A 6,558-nucleotide genomic window follows, 5' to 3' on the forward strand; every position below is an offset into this window, starting at 1 on the left:
TTTGTTTCTCTCTCTCTCTCTCTCCGCAACATTTCTCATTCATTCTACACAACCTGTTTTTACATGAATACATGAGTTTACAACTTCAAGTTTCCAAACACATGCATATGCAAAACATTACCTCTACTATATATATATATATATATATATATATATATATATATATATATATATATTATATATATATATATATATATATGCATATACATACGCATATATATACATATACACACACATATATATATACATACACACACATACATATATGTATGCATATATATACATACACACACACACACACACACACACACACATATATATATATATATACACACATACACACACATATACATACATACACACACATATACAGGCATGACTGCGTGATAAGCTTGCTTACCAACCACATGGTTCTGGGTTCATTCCCACTGCATGACAACCAGTGTTGGTATGTTTGCATCCATGTAACTTAGTGGTTCGGCAAAAGAGCCCAATAGAATAAGTACCAGTCCTGGGGTCGATTTGTTTGACTAAAAATTCAAGGTGGTGCCCCAGCATGACCACAGTCTAATGACCAAAACAAGTAAAAGATAAAAAATAAATGAAACATAGAAATACATGTTTATATTACGATATTCTGCAGAAAAGCCTAAGTCAGAGCTGAGATCTTTACAAACATTGCAAAGCCTCACTGTGGACTAAATGAGAATGTAAACACCCATGCATGTGTGTCTGTATGTATATGCATATGTATACATATATGTGTTTTGGGTTCAGTCCCACTGTGTAATTACCATGGGTAACTGTCTCCTGCTATAACACTGGGCTGGCTAAAGCACAGGGAGTGGATTTGGCAGATGGAAAGTGTAAGAAGCCCATTGTACTTGTGTGTGTGTTTGAGTATATATGTATGTATGCATTGATATATCATCATCATCATTTAATGTCCGTCCGTTTTCCATGCTGGCATGGGTTGGACAGTTTGACATGGAGCTGTCTAGACTCCAACCGTTTGTTGTGGCATGGTTTCTATGGCTGAATGCCCTGACCCTAATGCCAACCACTTAACAGAGTCTACTCGGTGCGTTTTTTGCATGCCACCAGCACAGGTGCATTAAGCACCAGCATGAGTGTGTTGATGTAGCATCAGCACAGGTGCATTTTGAGTGGCGCCGACACATGGAAAAATACAAGCCTGTAACGTGTGCAAAACAAGAGGTTTTACTTAGCTTGACACGTCTTATCAAGTACAGCAAATCACATCTTCTGGTCCCTTGTCATTTCCTGGGGTGGGGGGAGACAGACAGACAGACGGACGGATGGATGGATGGATATCAACATCATCATCACTATTGTTTTTAGTGTCTTCTTCTTTTCTCATGCTCCCAAATGTGTTACAGAACTGATCCAGCCAGATTTTCAATGCCTGGATCCCCTTCCTGTTGCCAACCTTCTTGATTGTAAGCAAAAATAATATTTCCCTAAGACCAGACATGTTTTTACAGAAGATTGAAAATATCACTTGTATGATGGTGACACTCGTTTACAGCTATTACAGGATGTTAAAGTATAGAGACTCCAACACACACACACGTCTGAGGCTTTCTCTAGTTTCTGTCAACCAAATCCACTCACAAGTTTTTGGTCAGCCCAAAGTTATAGTAAGATTCTTGCCAAAGATATCACACGGTGGGACTGAACCTGAAACCAATTCTTAGCCACACATACATTCATACATACATACATGTGTGTGTGTGCGTGTATGCGTGTGTGTGTGTGCATGCTTATATATGTAATTGTTTAATTGATGTGTCGGGTGCATCTAGTCATACATACACACACACACACACACACACACACATGCTATGCATCTTCTTTTAAATAAATATAAAGACACACACTCACAAAAATGACTATTATTTTCATGTTTCTATGAAAACATCCATATACATGTACATATATACATGCCCATACATAAATGTGTGTGTGTGTCATACATATATACATAAAACTTTGTGTATATGTATATATATGTAATGTTTGTATATTAGCAGAAAAAGAAGTCCAGTTGACAAGAAGAACATCACAAAATCCACCCCCGCTCTCTAATCCATGGCAGCCTGGAAAACAGATATTAACTGTATTTACAAATAGATCAATACATACACACACACACACACACACACACACACATGTACACACACTCACTCACTCACACACATTTGTTTTATATGGAAATGGATTGTGATGGAATTGTCATTAACCCTTTAGCATTCAAACCAGCTCAAATATTCTACCTGCTTTCTGTTGAAACCAACCATATCTAGCTTCTTACACTTACCCTGCAATGTTGTTCAAAATCTCAAAGCTGCAAAATGACTCATGATTAATTCATAATGTGAATGATTAAACATCACATTTGACCAAGTGATTTGAATGACGAAGGATTAAAAAGACACCATATACACTTGTTTGTATGTGTATATAATTCTTTTACTTGTTTCAGTCATTTTTGACTGCAGCCATGCTGGAGCACCACCTTTAGTCGAGCAAATCGACCCCAGGACTTATTCTTTGTAAGCCTAGTACTTATTCAATTGGTCACTTTTGCCAAACCGCTAAGAGGTAGGCCCAGGAAGACCTGGGCTGAGGTGGTGAGGCAAGACCTTCGTACATTGGGCCTCACCGAGGCGATGACTACGGACCGAGACCTTTGGAAATGTGCTGTGCGTGAGAAGACCCGGCAAGCCAAGTAAGATCGTTGCCAGTGCCCCTGGACTGGTTCTTGTGCGGGTGGCACATGAGATGCACCATTTTGAGCGTGGCCGTTGCCAGTACCGCCTGACTGGCTCCTGTAGGATTTTCGAGCGAGATCGTTGCCAGTGCCCCTGGACTGGCTTGTGCGGGTGGCACATAAAAGACACCATTTCGAGCGTGGCCGTTTTCGTGCGGGTGACACGTAAAAGCACCCACTACACTCTCTGAGTGGTTGGCGTTAGGAAGGGCATCCAGCTGTAGAAACTCTGCCAAATTAGATTGGAGCCTGGTGTTGCCATCCGGTTTCACCAGACCTCAGTCAAATCGTCCAGCCCATGCTAGCATGGAAAGCGGACGTTAAACGATGATGATGATGATGATGATGAATGTTACGGGGACGTAAACACACCACCATCGGTTGTCAAGCGATGTTGGGGGAACAAACACAGGCACTCAAACATATACACACACATACCTATATATACATATATATATACGATGGGCTTCTTTCAATTTCCATCTACCAAATCCACTCACAAGGCTTTGGTCAGCCCGAGGTTATAGTAGAAGACACTTGTCAAAGGTGCCACAAAGTAGGACTGAACCCGGAACCATGTGGTTGGTAAACAAGCTACTTACCACACAGCTACTCCTGCGCCTCCACAATTTCAAAAACAATTGTCTTTTATGACATAACAAATCTTTGTTGGTGTTGACAGTAAAACATTCCACTTGTTTGATCAATGGAATTCTCTACACATGTTGAGTGGAAATGGTTGAGGATTCCAATGTAATCTTCAGACGACAACAGGGGAACATTTCATGACAAAGTTTACCTTTCCAGTGATAAGCAGAGTCTACCCCAGTGGTTCTCAACCATTTTCTCACTATAGGCCCCCTTTTCATTCCTATTTTACTTGGATGGATTTTCGTAACCATTTGATGCTTAAAATCTTCTGGGATTGTTTTGATTAAATATTATTAGGAATTATATTTTAAAAATTGTCAAAACATTTTTGTTGTATTGTCGAAGTATAAGCAATCCTATTGCAGATAAAATCTAACAACAAAATCTTATAAGGACCCTCAAGGGTCATCTGGACCCTGGTTGAGACCCATTGGATCCAAATGACTGTCCACAGAGCTGCCAATTGTTTAAGTTTGTTCACGTGGCCGGCATCAAACTGAAGCTCTGCTAAAAGACCATTTTATAGAGTGTCAAACAACGGAATTGAACCCTGATGTCATAATTGTAAAGCAGACTTCACAACCACTTGGCCATGACTGTGTCTAGATATACACTAGTGTATGTATATACCCTAGTCACTATACATTCCTCACTTTATTTTTCTGGACATCGCAGCCACACCCACACTCAGATAATATACACACATGTCTAGTGTTTTATTTAGCAATCATTAGACAAGCATATCGTTTTCTGTCTACCTATCATTCTATCTATTTGTCATGAACATAACTATTTACATACACACATATATATACATATATATATATATGTAATATAATCTGAACGTGCATTTATATTTTTGTAGACATATACATACATACATACATACATACATATATATATATATATATATATATATATATATATATATACACACAACACACAGACTCGCACATGCTGCTTTCACTCTAGGCAATTGTCAAAATACACAACTATTAATATCTGTGTTTGAATACGTGTGTGTGTGTGTGTGTGTGTGTGTGTGTGTGTACGTGCATACACACACATATACACATATGTATGTATATGCAGAGAGAAAGCAAAAGACAGTTTTCAGCATATTTGTCACTGCATGCTCTTATTTTTATCCATGTATAATATATATATATATATGTATATATATATATATATATATATATATATATATATATATATATTATATATATATATATATTCACCACATATATATATAAATATATATATACGTATGTATATAATATCTATTAGAATACAGGCGTATATTTATTAGCAATCTGTTCACACACACATAATTTACACTCTATGCATGAAATCCCAATAAAATTTCAAAAAAAGAAATCCACCCCATAAACATAGCTTAACGTATCTTGCAGGGTATAAGGCATACACGTAATAAATAAATAAACACAAGAATGCCAAATAATTTACGAATTGATAATCAATCACTTACCTTGGGGAAATGTAATCACACGGTCTGTATTTATCCGAGGCCAACTTACTGACCAGTTAAAACAAGGAACCCTGACCAATGTGACTGATAGGGTAAATATCACAGTCCAGTCACAAAAGTACTTTTTCGGGGGGTCCTCGGCCACTCATCAGAATTCTGCTAGTGCCTTCGTAGTAGTAGCAGTATCAGCAGTGGCGGGTGGTGGTGGTGGTGGTGGTCTTAAAACTTTCTCTTGTTTTCTTCTTCTTCTTCCCCCTTCAACTTCCAAATTGGAATAAGTTTGCTGATAAAGTTGGTTTAGATTTGTTGTTGTTGTCTGTTATTCAGACAACTTTCCCTCGCACTCCACCCGTTTGCCCTCCTCTTCGTTCTTCTTCTTTTTCCTTCCTTTTTTTTAATCTTCTTTCTATTCTCCTTCTTTTTTTTCCCTCTCTTTTTTCTTTCTTTCACTTCACTCCTAACTTATTCACGATGTCCAAACTTTGTCTCATTCCACTTCCAGACCAAAATAAAACCATTTTGGGGATTCCAACTTGCTGTGGCTGTTGTGGATTGCAGTGGTGGAAGTGGTAGTGGTGGTGGTGGTGGTGGTGGTGGTGATTATATTGGCGTTTGTAGAATGGCAGTGGTGGCAGCGGCGATGGTGGTGGTGGTGGTGGTGGTGCGGATGTGAAAGTAGTAGGGGGATGGGTGGTCGTAGGTGGTGGTGGTATTGCTGCTGCTTTACTGAGGGGCAGAGAAGGAGGTAGTGGTTTTGGTAGTTGTGATAGACTCAGATACAAGTGGTGGCGGTGGTGGTGGTGGTGAGGATGGGTAGAAGTTGTGGCGGCGGCGGCGGTGGTGGCGGTGGTGCAGCTGGTTGTAGGGAGAAAAGAACAGAATTTCTGCTGATGATGAAGTTCTGCACTGTTGATAGATGTTGATGATGATGATGATGATAATGAGGTAGAGGAGGAGGATTATGATGGTGGTGGTAGTAGTGATGATGATGATGATGGCATCAGTAGCTGTTAAAATATGCTAAAGATGATGGTGATGATGATAGAGATAATGAACATATGTAATTTAAAGATGATGATGATGATGATGATGGTGATGATGTTTATGAGAACATAAAAAGTTGTTTTTTGTCTTTTTTCTTCCTTTAGGTTTTAATTTCTTTTTCTCTTCTTCTCTTCTTCTTGACTTCTTTCCCCCCTCCACTTTAACTGACACTACTACTACTATTACTACTACCACCACCACTCCCTCATGCTGCTAGTCTTGGCGGCTCCCCCCCTTACATCCCCCCCATCCTATCTCTCCTCTGCCCCCTCCACCACTCAAAGCTTCTCTATAGCAACCAGCCACATCATATTTCTTCACTTGATGTATTTTCCTTGTGTGGTAGTTGGAGGAAAAGAGGAAGAAAGAAAGAAAGAAAGAACGGGAGTAGAACTTCTTTTTCTCTTTTCTTTTCTCTTTCTTCTTCTTCTTCCTCTTCTCTCTCTCAAAGACTTGTTTGGTTTATTCTGACTGTTGATAAAAGAAAACTTTTGATAGATTATTCCATTCTGTTAGTTTGAGAAGGGGTGGACAGCATTGCCACTAGCTTCCTACTCAAAATGAAAAGGAAAACACCTTT

The 6,558-nt window shown here is 39.1% G+C and overlaps 1 protein-coding gene across 1 annotated transcript in view; it reads right to left on the reverse strand.

Moving 5' to 3' along the window:
* Positions 1-6,301, reverse strand: part of LOC106867773 (zeta-sarcoglycan) — a 71,073-nt gene extending 64,772 nt beyond the window's left edge. The window contains exon 1 of the mRNA XM_089362001.1: positions 4,935-6,301. The gene's annotated coding sequence lies outside the window, so the exon portion shown is untranslated. The remainder of the gene's footprint in view (positions 1-4,934) is intronic.
* Between the last annotated feature and the right edge of the window lie 257 nt (positions 6,302-6,558).

Source organism: Octopus bimaculoides, chromosome 13 (genome assembly GCF_046866305.1).
Source record: "Octopus bimaculoides isolate indiv1 chromosome 13, ASM4686630v1, whole genome shotgun sequence".
NCBI classification, from domain to species: Eukaryota; Metazoa; Mollusca; class Cephalopoda; order Octopoda; family Octopodidae; genus Octopus; species Octopus bimaculoides.